The sequence below is a fragment of the Calonectris borealis genome, chromosome Z (assembly GCF_964195595.1).
Source record: "Calonectris borealis chromosome Z, bCalBor7.hap1.2, whole genome shotgun sequence".
NCBI lineage: Eukaryota > Metazoa > Chordata > Aves > Procellariiformes > Procellariidae > Calonectris > Calonectris borealis.
The window spans coordinates 25427980-25452875 of NC_134352.1; the positions used below are offsets into that span (position 1 = coordinate 25427980).

At 42.0% G+C, this 24896-nt stretch overlaps 1 protein-coding gene across 1 annotated transcript in view; it reads left to right on the top strand.

The window, feature by feature from the left end:
- EFNA5 (ephrin A5) overlaps nt 1–24896 on the top strand; it is a 227987-nt gene that overhangs the window by 185966 nt on the left and 17125 nt on the right. The gene's annotated exons all lie outside the window — the stretch shown is intronic.

Below are 24896 nucleotides of genomic sequence, written 5' to 3' on the forward strand. Positions count from 1 at the left end.
CTGCCAGATTAAACCACGATTAAATTAAGAAACTGAGTTTGTAAAGTTGTACTTACAGTTATACATATGCTGCTTAGTAAAATCCAGATCTCCTGTACTCCTTTCCTCATAGAATTTATTCCCAGGGAACCTGCTGTTACCTATTCCCTTGATTTTCTTAATGTTTGCCTTTGTTCCCCATCATCGGTCTTTCTCTGCACTAATTCCTTCTTTTCCTGAAATTTCTGACTCTTATCTCCTGAGGGCTTTTATTCAAATGACATTCCACCCTGATGGTCTTAGCTACTTGTCGTGGTTTAACCCCAGCCAGCAAATAAACCCCACGCAGCCGCTCGCTCACGCCCCACTCCGGTGGGATGGGGGAGAGAATCGGGAGGGCACAAGTAGGAAGACTCCCGGGTTGAGATAAAAACAATTCAATTACTTGAAATAAAACGAAGTAGAACAGTAATAACAACAATGAGAACAACAACAATAACAGAATATACAAAGCAGGGATGCGCAATGCAACTGCTCACCGACCACCGACCGCGTGTCACGAACGGGGGATGAGCCCTCCCCCCACACCTGGTTTTTATACTGAGCATGATGTCACATGGTATAGAATACCCCATTGGCCAGCTGTGTCCACCATCCCAGCGGTGCTCCCCCCTCCCGGTGCAAGCATCACCCAGCAACAGCCAAAGCATCAATGGGCCATCAACGCTCCTTTCACACCGAACCCAAAACACAGCACACCCCCAAAAGCTACTGGGAAGGAAGTTAACTCTGTCCCAGCCGGAACCAGGACAATATCCACCCCTTATTCTATACCATCTACATCATGCCCAGGTCTCACGTTTTCTAATACATTCCAACGAGTCATCACCACTTTTCCTGCCTTTTTATATATGCACACACAGAGATATCATTCCCTAAGTCCATGGGCCATCCCTCTAAAATGTCCGTTGAGTTCATTTAGTCCATGACTTCGGGTTGCATCTGACATAACAGTCTTTCAGGACAGGAGAGGTGGTGTGTGCTGTTGGGCTCTTGCATGCGGAGGCCAATTCTGGGTGCTCGTCCAGTTCTATCATCGTTGCACTTTGCTCAGTTTCATCGGAGTTCATCCTACATTAATCTGGGTGATTCTTGCTGTAATACTGTTAATATGGCATATGGTAACCATAGAAGTGATGACATACAGTATTATATAGTAACTAACATCATACAATTCAGTTCATTGACTATTTTCACCCAAAATTAAATCCCCTTGAGGTACACACCGGACTTCCCCATCCTTTCTCATCACCCACCAAGTGCACTCAGGTCCCTGAGCAAAAGCAATCCCACGGATGGGTTTTCCCTTGCCGGAGGCAGGAGTAACCCAGACTGTCTTCCCCAGCATATTCCTTATATGCACGACAGGAACTTTATCCCCCTCTACAGCACGTAAGGGTTTGGATTGGGCAGGGCCAGCTCGAGTGACAGATCCCCTAGTGTTGACTAACCAGGTGGCTTTTGCTAAATGTGTGTCCCAATGCTTGAATGTCCCACCACCCATTGCCCTCAGTGTTGTCTTCAGCAGTCCGTTGTATCGTTCAATTTTCCCGGAGGCTGGTGCATGGTAGGGGATGTGATAGACCCACTCAATGCCATGCCCTTTGGCCCAGGTGTCTATGAGGGCGTTTCGGAAGTGAGTCCCGTTGTCTGACTCAATTCTTTCTGGGGTGCCATGTCGCCACAGGACTTGTTTTTCAAGGCCCAGGATGGTGTTCCGGGCAGTGGCATGGGGCACAGGATACGTTTCCCGCCATCCTGTGGTTACTTCCACCATGGTGAGCACATAGCGCTTGCCTTGTCGGGTTTGTGGGAGTGTGATATAATCAATCTGCCAGGCCTCCCCATATTTATATTTCAACCATCGTCCTCCATACCAAAGAGGCTTTCCTCGCTTGGCTTGCTTGATTGCAGCGCATGTTTCACATTCGTGGATAACTTGTGCAATAGTGTCCATGGTCAAGTCCACCCCTCGATCACGAGCCCATCTGTATGTTGCGTCTCTTCCTTGATGGCCTGAAGTGTCATGGGCCCACCAAGCTATAAATAATTCACCCTTATGTTGCCAGTCCAGATCCACCTGAGCCACTTCAATCTTAGCAGCCTGATCCACCTGCTGGTTGTTTTGGTGCTCTTCACTGGCCCGACTCTTGGGTACGTGAGCATCTACGTGACGTACTTTTACAGTCAGGTTCTCTACCCGGGCAGCAATATCTTGCCACAATGCAACGGCCCAGAGGGATTTACCTCTGCGCTGCCAGTTGTTCTGCTTCCACTGCTGCAACCACCACCACAGGGCATTTGCCACCATCCATGAGTCAGTATACAGATAAAGTATTGGCCATTTTTCTTGTTCAGCAATGTCCAAGGCCAGCTGGATGGCTTTCACCTCTGCAAACTGACTCGATTCACCTTCTCCTTCAACAGTTTCTGCAACTTGGCGTATAGGACTCCATACAGCAGCTTTCCACCTCTGATGCTTTTCCACAGGATGACAGGACCCATCAGTGAACAGGGCATATTGCTTCTCGTTTTCTGGTAGTTTGTTATATGGTGGGGCCTCTTCAGCACACGTCACCTCCTCCTCTGGGGATATTCCAAAATCTTTGCCTTCTGGCCAGTTTGTGATCACCTCCAAGATTCCTGGGCGACTGGGGTTTCCTATTCGGGCCTGTTGTGTGATCAGTGCGACCCACTTACTCCACGTAGCATCGGTTGCATGATGTGTAGAGGGGACCCTCCCTTTGAACATCCAGCCCAGCACCGGCAGTCGGGGTGCCAGGAGGGGCTGTGCTTCAGTACCAACCACTTCCAAAGCAGCTTGAACCCCTTCATATGCTGCCAATATCTCCTTCTCAGTTGGAGTGTAGCGGGCCTCGGATCCTCTGTGTCCCCAACTCCAAAACCCCAGGGGTCGACCTCGAGTCTCCCCTGGTGCTTTCTGCCAGAGGCTCCAGGTAGGACCATTCTCCCCAGCTGCGGTGTAGAGCACATTCTTCACATCTTGTCCTGCCCGGACTGGCCCAAGGTCTACTGCCTGAACTATCTCCTGTTTAATTTGTTCAAAGGCTTGTCGTTGCTCAGGGCCCCATCTGAAGTCGTTCTTCTTCCTGGTCACGTGATAGAAAGGGCTTACGATTTGTCTGTAATTTGGAATATGCATTCTCCAAAATCCCACAACGCCCAAGAAAGCTTCTGAGAGACCGGGCAAGGTAGACAGCTGTTTAATTTACTCCGTCTCCAGGGCAGCTATACCAAAAGCCCACCGGTACCCTTTTGGGTCCTTGAAATACCCTCTCCTGAGGTAGTCTATGCCAAGGATGCACGGAGCCTCTGGGCCAGTCACAATGGGGTGCTTCTGCCACTCATTCCCGGTCAGGCTCACTTCGGCCTCCAATACAGTTAACTCTTGGGATCCCCCTGTCACTCCAGAAATACAAATGGGTTCTGCCCCTTTATAGCCTGATGGCATCAGGGTACACTGTGCACCGGTGTCTACGAGAGCCTTATACTCCTGTGGGTCTGATGTGCCAGGCCATCGAATCCACACAGTCCAGTAAACCCGGTTGTCCCTTTCCTCCACCTGGCTGGAGGCAGGGCCCCTCTAGTCCTGGTCATCATATTCGCTATCCACTTCTTGTAAGTATGAATCAGAAGTCCCTTTGTTAAGGTCGGAAGTGGAATCAGCCCTTCTGCTCTGTCTGGTGAACTGCTCACTGGATACTGGAGCAGCAGTTTGCCTGGAAGAACCCCCTTTTGTGATTGTTTTTCCTTGCAACTCATGTACCCGTGCCTGTAGGGCTGAGGTAGGTTTTCCATCCCACTTCCTCATGTCCTCTCTGAGGTCACGCAGTTAAAACCACAGGGTGCCCCGGGGTGTGTACCCACAATGTCTCCTCTCTCGAGCAGAAGGACGCTTGCTCCTAATGGCTGAGACACTGGCCCGTGCAGGTGGGGAGCAGGACATATCCTCTTTGAGTTGCTGGACCTCCTGAGACAGTTTCTCCACAGCAGAGACACAGGCCCGTAGGGAGGAAGAGAGACTTTCTTCATATTGCCGGAGTTGGCCAGCCAGTTCATCCACTGTTTGTTCCTCTCCATCTCTCCAGGTCATTATTGCCAATGAGTTTGCATGTGACGCTGGTGCGCTCCGTACAAACTTCCGCCACATGGGTCGGGTGCATTTGACTTCATCTGGGTCTTTGGATAACTGCTCATTGTTCAGGTCATTAAATCACCTCCAGCACGGCTAATTCTCTCAGGTACTGGATACCTCTCTCCATGGTGGTCCAGTTGCCTGGGTGGCATATAACATCTTCCTTGAAGGGATACTTTTCCTTCACGCCTGACAGGAGTCGCCTCCAGAGACTGAGGCCTTGTGCCCCTTGTCCAATTGCTTTGTCAATGCCCCCTTCCCTAGAAAAGGATCCCAGCTGCTTGGCTTCCCTACCCTCCAATTCCAGGCTACTGACCCCGTTATCCCAGCATCGGAGCAGCCAGGTGACAATGTGCTCGCCTGGACATCATTGATCACTGCAGAGCACAGCAGACTACAAAACCCAACTCCAACCTTTAACAGGTACAGTAAAAACAAGAGCATGGTGCAGAACAAATTAATATGTTACCAGATATAAATTCCTTAATATGCTCTAATTAATCTGTTGTTATCTCAACCCTTCGCTGCCGCACGTTGGGCGCCAAAAAAGACTGTCATGGTTTAATCCCAGCCAGCAAATAAACCCCATGCAACTGCTCGCTCTCCCCTGCCTCCAGTCAGATGGACACAAGTAGGAAAGCTCCCAGGTTGAGATAAAAACAATTCAATAATTGAAATAAAACTAAGTAGAACAGTAATAACAACAATGAGAACAACAATAATAACAGAATATACAAAGCAGGGATGCGCAACGCAACTGCTCACCTACCGCCGACCGCGTGTCACGAACGGGGGGTGAGCCCCCCCACACCTGATTTTTATACTGAGCATGATGTCACATGGTATAGAATACCCCATTGGCCAGCTGGGTCCACCACCCCGGCTGTGCTCCCCCCTCCCGGTGCAAGCACCACCCAGCAACAGCCAAAGCATCAATGGGCCATCAGCACTGCTTCCACACCAAACCCAAAATACAGCACATCCCCCCAAAAGCTACTGGGAAGAAAGTTAACTCTGTCCCAGCTGGAACCAGGACACTGCTGCTTCTATAGGAGAACTTGTGATTTTCGTAATTTCAAATATAAATTTGTCTCTCTTCTGTTAACGTGTTCCATCTCTGTGACTGGAAGTTGTCCTCACCATGTTCCAAAAACTGTGGAACTGTTTCAATCCTGCTGTCATTTTTCTCTAACAGCTGTCAGGTAGTTGGTCCATCTGCAACCATCTGCACACCTCTGGAGGCTTCTCTGATTCAAAAGATCTTAAGGAAGAAACAGTAGTAGAAAAAAGTGTTTATAATACCTCCAGTTCTTTTTGTCTTACTTTTGGCTATTAATTAAGTAGTTAGCTTATCTTATTAATAAAGTCTCTAACTGAACTCTTGTTGAGGCAGTAACGGTCTCTGATGACAGTTAAGCTGAACTTATTCTCTCTTCTCCCTTCTGCCATGTTTTGTGAGTATGTGTTTGTGTTCAGTGTTTGTTTGTGCTGTTATTTTTCTTTAGTCTCTCCTACAATCCGCTGGCGGTTTCTCTGTCCTATGCAATTCCATGTTTCATGACCAGGTTAATTTTTGGGAGGGTTACTGGCTTTTTGTCTCAAAGCTGTAAGCAAATTTTAAAATTGTTATCATCAAGTTGCCTCATTCCTGTTCCCTCTTTTCCACCTGAGATGCTTGTGGTAGAATGTGTACTGAAATGCTTTCTCTAGGTGGCTTAGCCACTGAATTTCTGGAGATGGGGAAGGACCCGAAACCACCACTGCCTGGTGGTGGTGGTGGTTGTAGTAAGGATTTTTGGTTATTAATGAAGAATTACTGACAGAGTTCAGAAGTCTGACTCATAGGGAGGAACTGTACATATCCCTATACAAATCAGCAGTTAGCACAGGAAGGGCACTGTCCACTTTTTAGGGAAATTAACACAGACCTAACAAAAGCTTTCCATGACTAAGAACCTGAAATAGCTTCCCAGATTGCCAGCTTGGCTATTACTCTTTTAGGATTGGTTTTGGTATAGCAAGAATTAAGAAAGGGGACTTCGTAGAGGCAAGGTTGAATAGCCTATGTACTATATGGGAGAAAACTACTGAGAAATCTTTACACTGTAGATTATTAACAGTTACTTGGTATTTTTCATGTGCACAAAGAATGGTATTAGACAGCTGCATAGAGCTCATTGCTCTTGCTTGAGCACCAGCTTAATGTTAGTGGATGTCAATGGTTTGCATGAACAGGCACAACTCACTCTAAGATCATAGAATCATAGAATCATTAAGGTTGGAAAAGACCTCTAAGATCATCGAGTCCAACCATCAACCCAACACCACCATACCCACTATACCGTGTCCCTAAGCGCCTCATCTACACGTCTTTTAAATACTTCCAGGGATGCTGACTCAACCACTTCCCTGGGCAGCCTGTTCCAAGGCCTGACCACTCTTTCAGTAAAGAAATTTTTCTAATGTCCAATCCAAACCTCCCTTGGCACAACTTGAGGCCGTTTCCTCTCGTCCTATCGCTAGTTACATGGGAGAAGAGACCAACACCCACCTCGCTACAACCTCCTTTCAGGTAGTTGTAGAGCGCGACAAGGTCTCTCCTCAGCCTCCTTTTCTCCAGGCTAAACAACCCCAGTTCCCTCAGCCACTCCTCATAAGACTTGTGCTCCAGGCCCTTCACCAGCTTGGTTGCGCTACTCTGGACACGCCTCAACACCTCAATGCCTTTCTTGTAGTGAGGGGCCCAAAACTGAACACAGTATTCGAGGTGCGGCCTCACCAGCGCGGAGTACAGGGACACCATCACCTCCCTGCTCCTGCTGGCCACACTATTTCTGATACAGGCCAGGATGCCGTTGGCCGCCTTGGCCACCTGGGCACACTGCCGGCTGTTGACCAGCATCTCCAGGTCCTTTTCCTCCGGGCAGCTTTCCAGCCACTCTTCCCCAAGCCTGTAGCGTTGCCTGGGGTTGTTGTGGCCGAAGTGCAGGACCCGGCACTTGGCCTTGTTGAACCTCATACAGTTGGCCTCGGCCCATCGATCCAGCCTGTCCAGGTCCCTCTGCAGAGCCTTCCTACCCTCGAGCAGATCAACACTCCCACCCAACTTGGTGTCGTCTGCAGATGGTTATTTGATTTAGGGATCTCCGCATGTTTGTCAGAGGTTTAGTTTGATGTAATGGGAACACAAAACAGGAAGTCTGAGAACTGTAGTCTTGAACTATCAGAAAAGATAAAAGTGAGTCCCCCCAAAAAACTACGCTTCTCTCTCTTTTTTCATCCTGTTATAGACCTGGAAATCCCACTTTTTCAGAACAAGTGGGTGTTGTCAGCGCAGCAGTTTATACTGCTGACTGTAGGTCTGGTGGTAGGAGGTGCTGTCTGAGGGCATGAGTATAGTATTTCTCAGGTTTTGAGTCTGACTTATTTGAGGGAATTCCTGCTGGAGAAGGAGATAATGTAAAGAAACCAGTGTAACTACTCAGTTGCATCCTGGAGAGTATTAGAATCAATTAAGGGTTTCTGTAGACAGTTCAGCTAATGGTTAGGTTACTTACTTTTTTTTGAAGAAGTCAGCTGTTACTTTTGTTATTGTGTCCCAGCTGGGGTAGCACATAATATTTAATTAGTAATACTCTTTTATTTTTTGCATCCAACACATAGGGTATATAGTTTCTCTGTAAGCAGTCATAACGGTAAAGACAAATCTCTTAACCAGCAAGCTGACCTTAGCATAAGTGGCAAATTATACCTTGGAAATTCAAAGAAAGCACAGTGGACCTTTTATCTATGCATTTACCAATGTAAATGTAAAGACACTGTCAGTCTGATTTTAAAGTTGCCTTTATGTAAAGGAGAATTGTCCTTGATTCTAATGCTACTTGTCTCACAAAGTCCTTGGCTAAATCTCTGTTTGACTTCTTGACCAATACCCATGCTACCTTTTTCTGTAGGACAAAATAAACTATCCATATGCGAAAATGGATTATTTTGCTTTTTTCCACTGAACACAGTCTGCAATTGTATGAGAAGATCTTTCAGCAAAACCCCTATTTGGGTGGGTTTTTTTCTCTCATATTAATAATTTGTATGCTGTAAAAGGCCTGGTTTGGATATTTTCCCCCCTTGAATCTGCCAATACTGGGACTCAAAGTCAAAAGATTTGGCTTGGGGCAAAGTTTGGACTTTAGCTTTAGAGAGCTGTGCGAGCTCTAGAGAAATGAGTAGAGCAGATTGATGGTAAATCTTGTCATGCCATACTCAGCTTATACTGGAGGCAGTGGAGTCACTGTATTTACTCCATAGGCTAAACTTTTATTAAAAATTGTTTCTACTCCTGGAAATGGTTGACTTAAGTAGCAGATGTTTTGCTTTGAAAGTGCAGACTGGATTTGTCTTTCAGCAAGTGAAAGAAGGCCGTCTGCCTTCAATTCGACAGGTGTTAGTTAATGCAGGTACTGCTGGTGTTTGTGTTTTCTTGTTGCTTTTTGAAGATACGAGGTCAGAAGATCCCTTTTGGAACTCGGTCTCCGGACATCCTGGTTCGCACCGAAAGCTAAAAAATGAAGGTTAACTGAAGAATGTTATTAAAGGATGCTGAGAGAATTACAAACATTTTTAGTGTGTTAATTGCACTTTTCTTTTGGGGAAACATGGTCCCCCATTAACCTTTCAATCAAGATCTGATCAGCATAAACACTGATGCTACTTTGACAGCAGTGGGCTCAGACATGCCACTCTACTACAAATCCTGCTTTGATAGCTGGTTTACCAGAATCACTAGAGATGTTCTGAATGAAATCAAAGCAATTGAAAGGGTTTGATAAATGTGTACTTTAAAAAATATTTTTGTGTGATATCATTAGACAGACAAGGAAGGTGACCTTTAAAAGGGAATTCATGCTTAGCCTAATGTGTAGATTAAAGGAGTGGTTTCTGTTAGAAAGCATCAGAAGAATTAAGTGCTGGTCCAGCTAAAAAGAAAGGAGAAACAATCACCAGTGTGTAATAGATTTTGACGTTGGTGGTGTTCTTAGAATCCTCAAAGGGAGTGTTAAAAGCTGTTGAATAATTTGGGACTCGGGAGAAATCCATATAAGAAAACGAAGAGAGAACCCACGGAAGTGCTGGTCTCTATTGTTTCAGTTTTTCAAAGGGAATGAATGTCTTTCGGATAACAAGTTGAAAGAAGATGATTTGGATTCATGTGCTTCAAAAATTCAAGTGCCATTAAGATCCTGATAGCAGCAGAAATGCAAAAGAGGGGAGGATATCCTATATATCTGGAACTTTGAAAACTTCTCATGAGCATATTGTATAAAGTCTTCACCCCTATAGGAAGACCAGTGACTTGTGTTGCTTTCTACTGAAGTACTGATTTTGAACCTTAGAAGAATGAGGGAGTGCTCACAGAGAGAAAAGATGAGGGACAGGGTTTTCTTTCCTCTGTCTTTTTTCTTTCTCATCTAACATGCTCAACGAAGGCCAGTTCATTTTGTAGGGAAAAAAAGCATGTATTGAATGTTGTTATGTGATTGTCAAATCACAAGCATTAAAAAGATAGATCGGTTAGACCTTGGATAAAAGACCTCCAAGGAGCATTAGGAACTTAATAAGGCCATATGTGACACACCTGCCTTAAGGGAAATGGTGACTAAATTTTCCATACTGGTGGCTATGGATTGCTGTAATTTTTAACGTTTGTAATTCTTGTAAAAATCCCATTGCAACTTTCTTAAAAGTAAGTATTTAAATTCCAGTCTTCTGCTGGAAGTACATGTGAATGAATTGCACATAGCCCTTTAAATCCTGATGGACCATTCATCATTCCTTGCTTTAAATCAGTTTTGATGTTCAACAGCTACAACTTAACATCTCAGAGGTGGCTGCACTTCAGTGGTGGGTGAGGCTCTTTGCAGTGGTACTTCATTGGGATGTTATGGGATTAATAAGGTGAAGCATGTAGATTCCTTGGATGAAAGAACTCATAGAAGTGGAGAGTATTATTAATAATTATCTGAGGACTTATAACTCTGTAACAGTGTTCTAATTTGATTTCTGAGCAAACTGAAACTGTTTAATGAACTGTTGTATTGGAAGTATGCGTTTTGTAACATGGAGCAGATGCCAACAGAAATGGAAATAACGTAGCAGTGACATTTGGAATAACAGTCTTGTACTTCATTGCCTCCATGTCATCAGCATGGTAGTCTCCCTGTTCTTCAGACTAACTCACCAAGGCAGCACTTTCTCTGCTGATACTGTGTGTCATGATACAAACTGTGTATATATGCACGCCTGCAACCAATAGATCAAAACCAAACTCCTTCAATGAAAAGCTGCTTCCACATGCTGAGCAATTGGCTGATGATCTTGTTTCATAAGTTAATATTCAACGTTCAACTCCATATTTTCATAAATACTTGGATTTAAAAGAGACAAATTTGTTTCTAAGCTACCTCACCCTCTGATATTAGAGGAGGCTGTAAAATAGGAGAATGTTAGGGAGCATTATTTCTCAGACAAGGTGGCCAAGACTCTGGGCTCAAAATGGCACATGCAGTTAATACTCCTATCTCCAAGATTCTTGGCAAGTCAGTATAAATCACATAGAATAAGATTTTTCACAGAGTATTCAGAAATGCATAGAAGTGCTTTATTCTGAAAAATTACAGAAAAATCTTTTCAGACTTCCAAATGTTTCCACTTTCCCTCAGGAAAGCAGTCGGTCATCCTCAAATCTACGTTATTGGCCAAATGAGATTTTTACTGCCTCGAAAATCTCTCTGGCTTCCCTTTTACATCGTGGATATTTAATATTTAAAGTATCGAGTGGTATAGCCAGCTAGATACAGCACTGCTTTAGGGAATTAAGAATGGCTTGAAGGTGTATCAGAATCTCACTTGTGCCATACCTCTATGCACAAAAGTAACCAGGCTCCTAATGATGGAGATGGGGAATAACGTTGCTGTTGCTGGTCTTGTGGGGGTGAAATGATCTTAATTATTTGAAGGATAATCAGAATGGCAGTATATTAATCAATTTAAAGAGCCCTGACAATTCAGTCGTAATGGCGTTCAAAATGTGTTCAGGGAAAAATACACCAGAATGGCTTAACATACATTATGTTTTAAGAGTTGTAGGTGGGGATATTGTGAAGATATGAGCTTGGATTTCTTTTTATGTGTTTTTTGTCACATCTGCTTTTAGTAATACTGGGTCATCTTCCTGTATCTTGATGCCTGTATCATTAAAAACTGCATGTGGACTACTTCTCTGTAGTATTTTAGGGTTTTGCAGGAGACGTTCAGCTGTGAGGCACTGAAGAATGCACTATCCTACAGCACAGAGGCCTGTATTGGGTCTGAAGTTAGGATCCCTAGCAGCAGCTCCAGCACGGCTTGCTGTCCGTACACATGTGAATGTATTTCTGCCTGGGAAGTCTTGAGCAGAAATAAAGTAGCCATAGGCTGAAGAAGATGTTGTGTCTTTCTTCAGTATCCTGGGGACTGTAAAAGAATGCTCTCGCTCCTCTTGAAGAGGGCTTAGTATAAACACCTCTTTCTGGCTGGTGATGCACAGAAAAGTCAAGAACTTGTTTTTCCCCAGGGGAATAGAGTTATGTATGCAGTTCCCATTGGCGCTTCATGGAGGTGGGATCTGATTTCCTTAGGTCCTTTCTGTAAACAGCATCAAGAAGTAGAAGGGAGGAATGGCATAGTCAAAACTCCATAGGCACATCAGCAAGCAGAAAGTGTGTTTCTTTCTCAGAGAGAGGTGCAGAAGCAAAGCATATGTTTGTTCAGAAATAAAGGTTTGTTCCAGTGAGGGTGATGACAGTGTTGTGTAGTTCAGATGTGAGCAACTGTGACATGCACAGGTTATTGTTTACCAATTTCTTTTCTCAAATTTTCTTATATTTCACAAGACTTTTTCAATTATTTTATTAGCAGTTGAATATAAGCAGGCAAATTGTAATGCTACTGGAGTTTCAAATTTATAATCATGTGTAAGAATACATTTGAAGTATGTTTGTAACAAGAAAAATATATTAGTTGTCGAACCAGTTGTCTGAAGCCTTGAAATAGGGATATTATTTATTTTTCACCATTGATAGTGCTGTATCTCTTACCTGGGTCTCACAGGAGTAATCTGTGCGATCACAAGACTGTCTCTAAGGAATGAAGCGTCTCCTTGACAGCTGTTTGGCGGTGTGCTGCGAAGCGCCCACATTCCAGCCCACATGCTTTGCTGCAGTACTGAGTTTCAAACTTAAATTGTGAGGAGTTCAGCTGTCTCCCATTCTAGCAGTAAAAAATGCTGCCGACTAGGTGGCAGAAGCAACAGTCACCTCACAGCCTCACAGTTTGTTGCAACCGGCTCCAACGTCTGTACAAAATGTGCCACTTCCAGCTTATAATAGGAGGGTGTTAGGTAGCTTTCACTGCTGACCCTTTCTCCCCGGCCTGAGCACATCAGTCAGTACGGTTAGAAATTATTGTCAGAGAAAGGGTTCCTCATCTATAGCGCTGCACCTGTGGTAGCTTTGCTTAGAAGCATACACCAGTGCAACAGCATTTTTTGTTCGCAGTCCCACTTGAAATACTCCGTGGCAGCTCAAGCAAAACTGTGTAAATTAGTCACTGTCACGTTTACGCATTAAAAGTGGAATTAGTAATTTATATTAACCACAAATGTTTCTCCAGGTTTTATTAACAAGCAGATTGGCTGCCAAAATGCTTTCTGGAAGACATTTTTTTCTCTCAACTGCCACAGAGAACAAAACAGTTATTATGGGCATTTAGATAAAGATTAACGGTTTCAGCAATTCGTTGGAGGAAAACTGTATTTTACTATACATTCTACTTCAGTGTGGACCGTCACTGCCAGCATGATTTGTCACCTCCTTGATAAAATGATACAGTGGAGACACAAGATGGTATAATTAATTTTAAAAGCAAAAACAGGTTAACCAACAAAGCAGAATGAGGTTAAAAAACAAACCAGACCCACATTTTTTAATTTTTTGGCAAGTCCAAATTTCCAATAGGAGAAGTGAGGTGTCTATCTAACTGCTGTTTCAGCACATTTTGGTTCATTGTGTCTGTCCTGGTTCCGGCTGGGACAGAGTTAACTTCCTTCCCAGTAGCTTGGGGGGTGTGCTGTGTTTTGGGTTCGGTGTGAAAGGAGCGTTGATGGCCCATTGATGCTTTGGCTGTTGCTGGGTGATGCTTGCACCGGGAGGGGGGAGCACAGCCGGGGTGGTGGACCCAACTGGCCAATGGGGTATTCTATACCATGTGACATCATGCTCAGTATAAAAACCAGGTGGGGGGGGGGGCTCGCCCCCTGTTCGTGACACGCGGTCAGTGGTCGGTGAGCGGTTGTGTTGTGCATTGCCTGCTTTGTATATTCTGTTATTGTTGTTGTTCTCATTGTTTTATTATTGTTCTACTTCATTTTATTTCAAGTAATTGAACTGTTTTTATCTCAACCTGGGAGCTTTCCTACTTGTGCCCTCCCGATTCTCTCCCCCATTCTACCATAGGGATGTGTGAGCGAGCGGCTGCGTGGGGTTTATTTGCTGGCTGGGGTTAAACCACAACAGTGTCTTCATGCTTGCTTCTTTCCTTGCCCACATCATGCTTTTTTTTCCTCAGGATGGCTTCCTATGCCCTATTTAGATCTCCAGGAAAAAGTAGTACAGGTGACTGCTTCATATTCTGTGCATCTGCAAGTAGTTCTGTGAAATACTGGAGGAGCAGTCCATGAACTCGAAACAGAGTGTGAAGAAATGACTAGAATGATAAAAAAGAGGTCAAAATGAATATTGCAGGGTTAACAGCAATGCAGGGCAGACTGCCAACATGACCTTCACACTTTCACGTGTTCTGGATAGACAAAATCAATTTCCTAGCATACTACTTTTTGAGCTTATCATGTTCCAAAGAATTAAAGAATAGACATGCTGTATTTTGTTCCGCTATGGCTAGCTCCCTTTTTTCTTCCACTTTTGCGTTTTAGGATGGTCTAAAATGAAGGAAATCAAAACACAATTGCAAAACCAGCTGTTTGCTGCAAAGGAGACAAACAAGGGTTGAAGGATAAAAAAACTCATTACAGAGAGATTAGAAAATTAATTGATTGGTGGCTCTGACAGTTCCCATTGGATGTCTAAGGATCCTGTGAAAAGAAAGTATAGTCTCAAACATAACATTTTTTCCTATTATTTTTTTCTTGTGCGTAGAGAGTCCTCTGAAACATCATTAGGTTCCAATTATTTTCAGTGAAATATTTCACAAGAAAAGGGCATGATAAAATCAGTAGAGGTAGTGTTATTCCCCTGAGAAACTTAATATGCCTAATACTCAAACTGTAATAGGCAAGGCTTCTGTTCAGCATCAAACTTAAGAGATTTCCGCAGGGGTGATTCTGTTTCATGGAGGTTTTGGAACTCCTGTGACACGGAGTTCATGTGCCTCCTCTCCCCAAAATTAGTACGGGGCAGCTGATAAATTCAGTGGAGTCTGAGAACTTGATCATATCCATGGCTTAATATAAGCGTGTGTGAAATTTGCAGTGAATCTATTTAATGAAGGATCTATTAGGTTTTTTTTCTTCCCCTAAGGCCGAGTGTTGGCTTAGAGGTACTGTTCTTTCAAAAATGATAAAATATTTGTAACAATGTTTTCTTCTTTACTGACTGACCTTTTTTCCTATATTTGTCATGTATTTATTTAGCAGCTCTGTGTGTATGAATTGTATGCTTTTATATGTGCATATATATACATATATCTGTACATATGTGTTTATATATATATATTAAAATAATAATATTAAAAAGTCACATATTGGTTAAATCTTTTATAAAAAAGAATCTTTTTGTGTAAAGGCTTTAGCTATTGCGATTATAAAAATGCTAATTTTGTCAAACTGAAAATATACATAGTTTTAATGCCACTGAAAGACAAGATGTTTGTAATATAAAATGCCAGTGAAGTGCCTCCTGGGCATTGTATTATACTTTCACTAGATTATCATTCTCCTCTATGGGCTGAGCTGACCAGTTGTTGTTTCTTGTCCTCCATGTGGCATAACCATGCTATTATCACTACACATCGCTTACACTTTCCAAAATGAAAATAAGGTGAAAGGTAAATTCAGCCCTAGATAGGGGACTGCTTGCAATGCTTCACAGGGTAGAGGTGTGGCTATCATCTCTTTAACTTTACTTCCCTGTTGTGCTTAGTTCCCCTTCCCTTCTTCCTGGTAACTAATCTGGTAATGGATGTGCATTAGAGGAGAAACATTCCCACTGAAATCCCTCGTGTTGAAGAAAATGGCAGAAGGAGCCATTCTCTGCAAATGCGCTCCAGCTTCCAAAAGGAAATATGTCCACTTTTCAGAAAGTTTGCCACCAAAATTCCTGGGATGCAAAATACAAAATGTTCATTTTCACTGGAGTTCTCCAAACTGTGTATCATGCCATGCTATTGCTGCCTTCTTAATTGAGGGAGAAACTGCCTTTTCCAGTAGCTTTGTAGTTACCCGGCACCTAATTCTGTGTTATAGTTGGTGTCTGCTGTGAGGGGTGACTTGAGGGCGCTGTGCACTCTCAGACCCTTGAACTGCTCTCTGCTTGGCCATGTCAGCTGCTTGTTCTCATCAGAAACAATAGCATTGCTTCTAGCCAAATTATGGGATAATTTGCAAATCAAATAATCTGTTCTAGATTTTACACCAGTCTAAAAGATGTACATTAAGAGTTGGCTTGGGAAAAGCCCTTATAAAGGACTATCTAGGGAGAATATTTCTTAACATGCTAAGCTAGCTGAGAAGAGATATTTCTGCCTAGGACTTTTTTGTTTTAATGAACTGGAGAATATTTTGAATGAAAAATAGTCTTAAGACAAAAATAAATCTTTTGTGGAACCTGGTGCCCCATCTAAGTTGTAGGCAGAAAAGGAGGAGAACATTTTCGGAACTGTATTGCCTATAAGGATGAGGAACATTGTGCTTTAGAAATGTAAATTAAAATTGCACTTTTGGTACTTGTGAGAGTAAGCTGGATTTTCACGAGGATGTATGCCGTTCCACAGACTGCTTATGAACAGCATATGGTATTCTGTGTGCTAATATGTACATGTAAATCTGCACTCCACCCTTAAATATGAGGTGAAATTATAAGCACATGTACATTCTACAAAGAAGTCAGCAATGAAAGCCACACAAATAAAACAGCAACAGAAAGTCCCACGAAATTATTGCCCTAGCTCTTCAGCAACTGTATTTTAGGCTGAAGAAAGAAGACCCTGAAATAATAGCTTTCTGTGAGGGGAGGGGGGAAAAAAGGCTAAAAGTAGCGGTAAGCTTTTTTCTGTGCTATTTCATGAAGAAACAGCTTTTTTTATTTATAGACATAAATTTCCCACTGATGGTTTTGCTTCAGATTTAAAAAGGAAATAGAGATTGTGTATGTACATTGAATGCTAAAAATTATGAATTTGATTCACTTTAACTGGACTTCTGGAAAAAAAAAAATTCTGACAACTGTGCACACAGATTGCTTGATCATCACGGTCTTTTTTGACTTGACCATCAGTGAAAATGACATTGATTTTGGTGCACGTGCATTTAAGTGGAATCTTTATCTAGGCTTTAGGGGATTGATCTGAAATACACCTGAACACAGAAATTTTCTAAAAAGAAATTAAAAAAAAAAAAAAACAACAACCCACCTACACCCGGGGTAGATAAAATATATGTAATTTATTTTATGTAAATTGGACATATGCATCTTTAATCCTGTTCTTCCTTGATCCCAGTCCAAAAGTAGGTAAAATAAATAGGTTGCATATTACAGGCCATATGTCAGAAGTGCTTAGCATTCCCAATTAGAGTCATAATTTTAGAAGTACTTAGCTGTCACTTAGGTATCCAAATAGTTGGCCAGATTTCTAGAATGCTTTGCATATGAAGCACTGAGTTCTTCTGAAAATGTGATCTCTATTGCAGATTGTAAACATCTTGAAAGCTTGTCAGTACGTTATTTTGAACGGTATGTTTGTATTTTACCAGGTTTTTTGTTTGTTTTTTTTTTAAGTGCAAATACAATATTCTTATCAACTTGAGACCCTTTCTGCTCTCCCATAATCAAGAGCTAAGACAGCCTAGTATTGTTAGCTATTCCTTCCTTCTAACACAAAGTGCAAGTGCTAGCTTAGAAACATATAAAAGAGTCATTGTAGTGTTGCTGTGGATGGAAACTAACGTGAAAGTACAAGGTTTCTTTTACGTTTAACTAATGTTTTAAACATCTCTCCAGAGCAAGTGCTTGTCTCTAGATAAGTAATGCTTTAATCAGATGGAAACATCTAGATGGAGAGACCAATAACAGAGGGAGCTGGAGCATTGGGCTGTCTTGGCCTTTTGCTCAGGTGCCACCAGAGTCCTGCCACGCTCCTCAGAGGTGGTAGGAGCAGGGCTCATACCCTCTCCTGGTATGAAAGTGCTCCACTACTCAACAATGGGATTTCCTGGAGGGCTTTTGTTGTAAATTGTGTAGCAGAGCCCTAACATTAAGCTGATGGGATTTTTTTTGTGAGCCCGTAGGTGGGTATTGTATCAGCATTCATGTCTCAGGCGGGAAAATTTTAAAGAACAATCATTAAAAAACCCTATCTTTGCTGTGAGCCGCTAATGACTATGTTCTGTGGATACAGCTATATCAACCTCCTTCTCCCCCAAGCAAGTGCACACAATTTCTGTAATTGGAGCTGATGGAAACTTGTCTTTACAAACACCATCACCTTCCATTGGTGGTGGCTCTCACATGTCACTGCTGAGGCTTGGGCTGAAAAGCAGATGTAATGAAGGAGTTTTCCAGCCTTTGGTGCATCTGTGGCACTTGCTTTCCCTGCTGTGCTGCATAGTGCACCGGCCATTTGTTGGCAAGTTCATATTTCACACTGCAGGGAATTGAAATGATTGAACAGAGAGGAGAAGAGTTTTATTTGCAGTAGCCTGTATATCCCTAGACTCTGATTTGGCATAAAACATCTGCTTCATGATCTGTTTCAAGGCCAGTTCCCTTCCGCCAGCAAAGGTTACGACTTCAGGCAAGCTGTGCCTTCGCTGGCAGGGGGAGATTTGCCTGAAGACTTGATTTAGTCAGAATCAAAGCATGCTGCCACAGAAATCCTTTTTTCAATTACTTCTGAAAAAGCAGCCAGACGGTAAATGTATTAACATATTAAACAGTGAGTAAAGGAGACTGCTGACTTCTGTTGTACGGGTTTTTGTGAGAAGTTGATATAAACCATATCTGTGTGTATGTGTGCATGTGTGGCTAGGAATAAACATTCGTTATTGTTCTGACAGTAAGAGACATGACAGATACTTTACATGTACCTGCTTAACTCTGCTGCAAAGGAGCAGAGTCAGTAAGTCAGTGTATTGGTTTCAGCCACAGTTTATGCATATTTTCAATTTGCAAAGTTAATTGGTGTAATATTGATGTAGTTTCTGTTAAAGTCTTAGGAAATACGCCCTACAAGATGCAATATTTGGAGATAAATTGATGCATTGAATCTTTTTTGTATTCATGGTGGGGACCTAATTTTGGGGGTTTTGTCTCCTACCAAAAAAGTCAATTTTTGAAAGACTGACACAGATTTCTTCGCAGAATTGTCATCTTGATCCACACTTACATATGTACAAGTAAAATCCATGTTCCTTCTTGCAATAACATAGTTGGATTCAACCTTTATTAGAGTGAGTAGCGTATTATCATCTATGTACTTCACTGCCATTGACACAGTCTTTGCAACATATGGCTATTTTTTCTCCTAAGAAAAAATCCTTTCTCTAGCTTAAAAAAAACAGTAATTGAATATTTGCATATCTCCAAGGAGCCATGCAGGTTAAGCTCTGCATTCATCTTGTGCAGTTCTTAGGCCACTTTTGGTTTAAGAGAAAGAACTATTGCTTTTATGAAGTGCCTTTTTCTATAAAGTCAAAACCTCACAGCAGTGCACAGAAAGCCAGTGCTATAAAGGAGCTAAGTAGAGTCTTTAATATAGAGAGCTAGGTTGTAAGTGTTTTTGTTCCTATGGAGCAGATAGATTTGGTTCCATCTGTTCCATATTCATAACAAAGGAGCTCACTTGCAGGAGGACTGACTTCCCGGGAGTAGCATGGTAATGATCTTTTCACCACAGATTGAAAGGATCTGAAAATGGTCACTTCAGCTCAGCAGAAAGCAGCTATCACTGATAGTGCTTCAGACCTGCTGTTTTTCTGCAGCTCTATTTCAAGATGCGTGTTTTTTCTGAATAAAACAAAACAAAAGCATAATAAACCTTGATGTCCTCCCTCCCACCCTGCCGCCACCGCCGCCCTCCCTCCCCCCTATGTCAGTCCTCCTTCTGAGGAGTTCAGGGTGTTTTCTCAAACACAAATGGAATGACGTGTTACAAATATAGGGTCAATTTTTCTTTATTTGATCTTGGCATTAAAGGCAGAAGTGAAAAATGATTTACTGTCAGTCTGGGTTCTGTCTCCTGAACTTTTCTCATGATCTTTACTTTCTCAGCAAGAAGATTCTGTGAATGAGAAATCTGAAGTCCAGAAAATGTGTGCGAAAGTTCCTTGCTGGGTTTCGTAATTAGGATGCTCCAGTGCCAGCTTTGATTACACACCTCGTAGGCTTTCAAAAAAAAAAAATCCAGTTTGATCCAAGAAAAAAAATATTCTTGTCTCTGCAGGATATTTCACAAGGAGAGAACAGAAAAATGCAGGAGTGTACCACAAGCACTCTTACTTGGCTAAAGAACAGATTATTCAGTGACCCCTAAAAGGTGAACTGGAAGTTTACAGAGATCTTAAAAATTAATTAGGAACACAGAACAAGAAGAATTCTTCTGTGTCATTGGTTCTGGCTATGCAATCTCCAAAAGAGGCCATGAGACAGACTCAGATTTACCGTTGTCCTGGCTGGAAGTCCTGCTGGGGCATGCTGGACCCCATGTGTCTCCATGCTCCAGGATGGTTGGTGCCTGAGGCAGCTGTGAGAGAGGGATGGGCAAGCAGCAGGCATGCGTAGTCTGCCATAGCTGGTATTGCAGCATCCATGTAGGCATACTCAGGGTTTTTTTGGCCTTCCTGCCAACAATACCATATCATATAAATCATAGATATGTATGAAAGCATCCGCTATCCTTATTGTTTAAGACTCCAGATCAAACAGTACACACGTATTTGCAGATCTGATGCTTCCTCCCACCCCAAAGTGAGAGATTTGATCTCAGACTGGGGTTTTTTGTTTATTTGTTTGGGAGTTTTTTTGAGCACTGCATGTTCTGCTGCAGTAACTTCAGGAGAAAATACATGCATTGCAAGCAACTCTTTTCCTAACTAAGGTCAATGAAAGTCTCTCCAGGCTTCTTTGGAGAAACTCAATGCACCGAACCCTCTTTTAAATGTGAGAGGAAAGAAGCATCTGATGCACACTGTCAAGCAGCTCTGCACAGCTACCAGAACTATATCCAATGCAGATGTTTGTCGATATGGACTAGCCAGGAACTGAGATACAAACGTAAGTAGGTCTTGATGATTACAGAATGTGGGATAGGGATTGTGCACTTCACTGGCAGGGTTGCTGGAGTATGACCAGGCTTGAGATCTCCACCCTCTGAAGAGTGGAGACACCACATTAGGTTAGAGGCACTTAATTTGAGCAGTGATGGATACTGTGTGGTTGAGAGAAGTTAATTTGGCAGAGTTTTTGTCCATCTCTTTTGAAGTGAAATATGTGTCAGCAAGGAGGTTTCAAGTAAGTTGTTTTGTGTTATCCCATGTTGTTTTCCATATGTATGTTCTTAGATACACATGGGAAGCACCGTTAGAAGCTGCTCACAACTTGGTTACACGAGTTCCTTAACTGGTTAACATGTAAAGAATAGAGGAGCAAGCTTCCAGTGGGGAGGTGCTTGCTTAGATCAGAATGTAGCAGGTGGAAAATAGAGATGAGAATTTCCCAATCTGCTTGGGAAGTTTGTTAGTGTGAAACAGGGACTTTTCTGGAAGAGAGGTGGATAAATGCTTCAGTTGTGAGAGAACAATTGTTACAGCATTCAGGAAGAGAAAAGCTCAACTGTTTCAACAGTCTGATGCAGTATTCATTGCTTTTAAGAAATGGTTTCCAAACCACCAGGGCTTTTGAGTCCCAGTTACGGAAAAGTGTACACATATATATCTAATTTTGAGTTCATCTGGGAATGATCACTGGAAACAGGGCTAAACATCCTGTGGTATACATTAATCTAAAAAAAAAAAGCACAGAAGGAAATAATTTGTGGCAGAGTAAAATGAAAGGTTAGCTATCCCATGGGTGTTTTAGACTTTCCCACAGTCATAGTTATGACAGTCTACAGTCCTTTTCTGGCATAGGTGAGACATGTCAAATTACTGACAAGGCAGCAGTTCTCCTTGATGAGACTGCAGCTATTCTCACATAGGTTGTTTTTTTTGAAATACGGATTTCAAAGCATGAGTGCAACCTGTGGCACTGAACACAAGCTAGACAAGTGAAAGAAAGAAGCAAGGATCTAGAAGATTAAATAAAACGGCTATTTCCTGATGCACTGGACAAATTTTGATTAAAGAGAAAACTTCAGCTTGATGTGCTCCAGAATTTTTCATAGTAAAGGTGACAAATTGAAGAGTTAAGGAAATCCTTCTAAGGACTGGAGAAAAATTTCTGGCTCGTATGGTGGAGTGATTGAGGGCTCAATAGTCCCTCTGCAGGACTTGACCAAACTGGGAATTCACCTGGTAAAGATGTACTGTTATTAATATAGTGTTGGCATCTGTTATTGCGTTCGTACTGTACTCGGCCGTGGCCTGGGACCCCTCATAGTAGGTGTAATGAAACAGAAGGTCTCTGCCCTGAGAATCTTTACACGTCAGAATCAGAGCTTGAGTTACAATGGACTATCATGTGTTTTACAAACTTTACCTTTTCTGTTTCATATCTGGTTTCCATCCTGCACAAATTTGGATTTATTGGTGCAAGAGCTGACTGTGCTCATAAAGGCATTTTTCGTAAAGGCTGTGCCAAGGTGCTATTAGAACTTTGCCAAGAGAAAAAGCCCTTCAGAAATCTTTTGAGCAATGGTATTCTCTCTAAGCAGTGTGTTTGCAAACTTTGGGGCATGCATGTGCACTCAAACACATTCAAACTTGCATTATTCTCACTGTTTGCCTTCATTTGAAATAACAACAAACAACCTGCAGTCTGTGCTTTTTTCTAGATTTCCCCTCATCCTAAGGCAGGTTCTTGAAGAATTATTTCTGCCTTTGCGTCTCTCCCTTCTCCACAAGACATAAGATACTTTGTTGCTTTGCTTAGGTGAGTCAGCAGAAGCAACTTTTCATGTCTATGTACATGTCACACTCCTAGCACAATACAACATTTATAATTACTTATCTATTTTTATAAACCGACAGAATTTACAAGCATAGTATAGGAAGCTAGCAGTGTTTTTTAAAGATAGTGGCAAGCCCATGAAGATGGAGTAGAATGGAATGCTTCTCTCTGCTTTAATTATAGCGTCAGCGGTGGTAAAGCTAGACACGGATAATATGAAGTCCATTAAAGTATATGAGGTTTAGTAACATGATACAATATCCACAAATTCCATGTGGGTGAACATGTTGCTTTAAAGATCAAAAAGAGAAGGTCATTACTAACAAGACTATAATGTCTCTTCAAAGGATTTACTTATGTCTAGTTCTTAGAGATGGAAATTAGCAAAATGGATAGCCTGCTTGACGAAAAACATTTTATTTCTAGTGATACCAAGGGAAAATCAAAGTACAAAAGTGCTTATGAAAAGTATGAGGAGGATATATTTTTCTCTAAGTGCTCTATTTGATAGTATTAACTTGTTTTATTAGCAATTTACTCTAATACAGTCTTAATGTTGTACAATAACTGTATTTGGTTTTGTTAATGCCACTGAAAACAGTAATGAGATCTGAGGTTTTTATTTCATTCTAGTTAATAAGTGTTGGTTTGTTGCAATAGAAAAGTATGACATCAGTCATTTATATTGTGCTAGTGCAGAAATGTTAGCCTTTATTTTATGGTATGTAATACAGTTTGCATTTATGAAAGAGAAACCTTCTTATATGAGAAAAAGGCCTGCAGATATTTCATGTGTGAGCAGCTGTATGATCTATTCTTCATCTACACTTCCTTATATTTCACAGGAACTTATGTGCAACTAAAAGTCCATTCAACGTAGGATATGCCTTTCATTTATTTCCAGCTGAGCTTTGTTTGTTTTTTAATGAGAAGAAACACCACAGAGGCAAGACTGATTCTCTGGGAAGCTCAGACTGCAGGTAGATGACAGCTTTGCCCTGGTTCATAAACAAACCTTCTTGCTTTTTATGAGAAGAGAAAAAAAAAGTCTTTGCAAAGAACAGCTGAGCTTGGTTCTTGTGTTGGTTCAGGGCTTGGTTCAGAAGAACAGCTCAGGCAGGGTTGGGTTTTTCTGCAGCTGAATGTCTGCTTTGTTGTTCTCCTGAAGGTGTGAAGGGTACAGGCTGCCCTGCACTGAGGTAATTTTGTGTTTTTCTGAACTCAACTGGGCTCGGCAACTTGAGAGGACAGATGATAACTATAATAAACTTTTGGACTGGATCCAAAGTGGTGCTGTCTGCCTCATATGAGCCCTCAGCTGCTGCTCACCTCTGGAGGTGCCCAGCACTATGAACACTGGGCTTTGGAATGCTTTAACATTCTGCACTAAAAAAATCTGACTCCAGTACACCAGCCAGGACAACAACAGAGAAGGCTTGTCATTAAATCACCCTCTAGGGCAGATAAGGGACCTTCCTGAGAGAGATACAAGCCTGGACCATACTGAGAGGAAATACTGGACGAATGGCTTAGTTAAACTGGAAGTCCATGGTTTACATCTCTTACCAAACAGGATTTGATTTTGCTTTGTATGACTTTGATATGAAACCTACTTTCAATCCATGCAGGCTTCAACCAGATATATAAGCTGCAATGGGTTAGAAACTGCAAGAAAAATTACATTCTTCCTGGCCAAACAGTTGCAATGGGACAGTTAATTTAGCATTAAGTGCTAATGCAGAAACAGTAACTATGTATTACTTTCTTCCAAGAACTCTCACTAAAATAGCATTTGTCTGGCAAGTCTTTTCCATTTACTAGGCTATTTTTAGGGGGTCTGAGAAATATAGTCACTTGTGAGATAGGCCGTAATAATCCAGTGTTTTTACACAGTGCAAAGCCAGTGCAAATTAGGTATAAGACACTAGGAAATAAAAGTAGTATTTTACAATCTGTTTGTCGTTGTGCGCACAGCGTTTATCAATTCTTTTTTGCCATTGCTGTGCACTTTGTGATTTATATTTTGCATGAAGTGCAGAATGTAAGTCTGTGTATGTGTGTAGGCATGTATGTACACACATACAGAGATGAGTACAGAAATATGATATGATTGTTTTTACCTTCACTTCAGACATATGTAGTTGAGCATGCAGGAGTAAAGCAAAATACACATTTGTATTAGGTGCCCTTTTAATATGGTAGATTTTAAAACTCCATTTGTAAATAGTAGTATCCATAGTACTTTTGCCTGTGTTAAGCCATAGGCAGTGTTA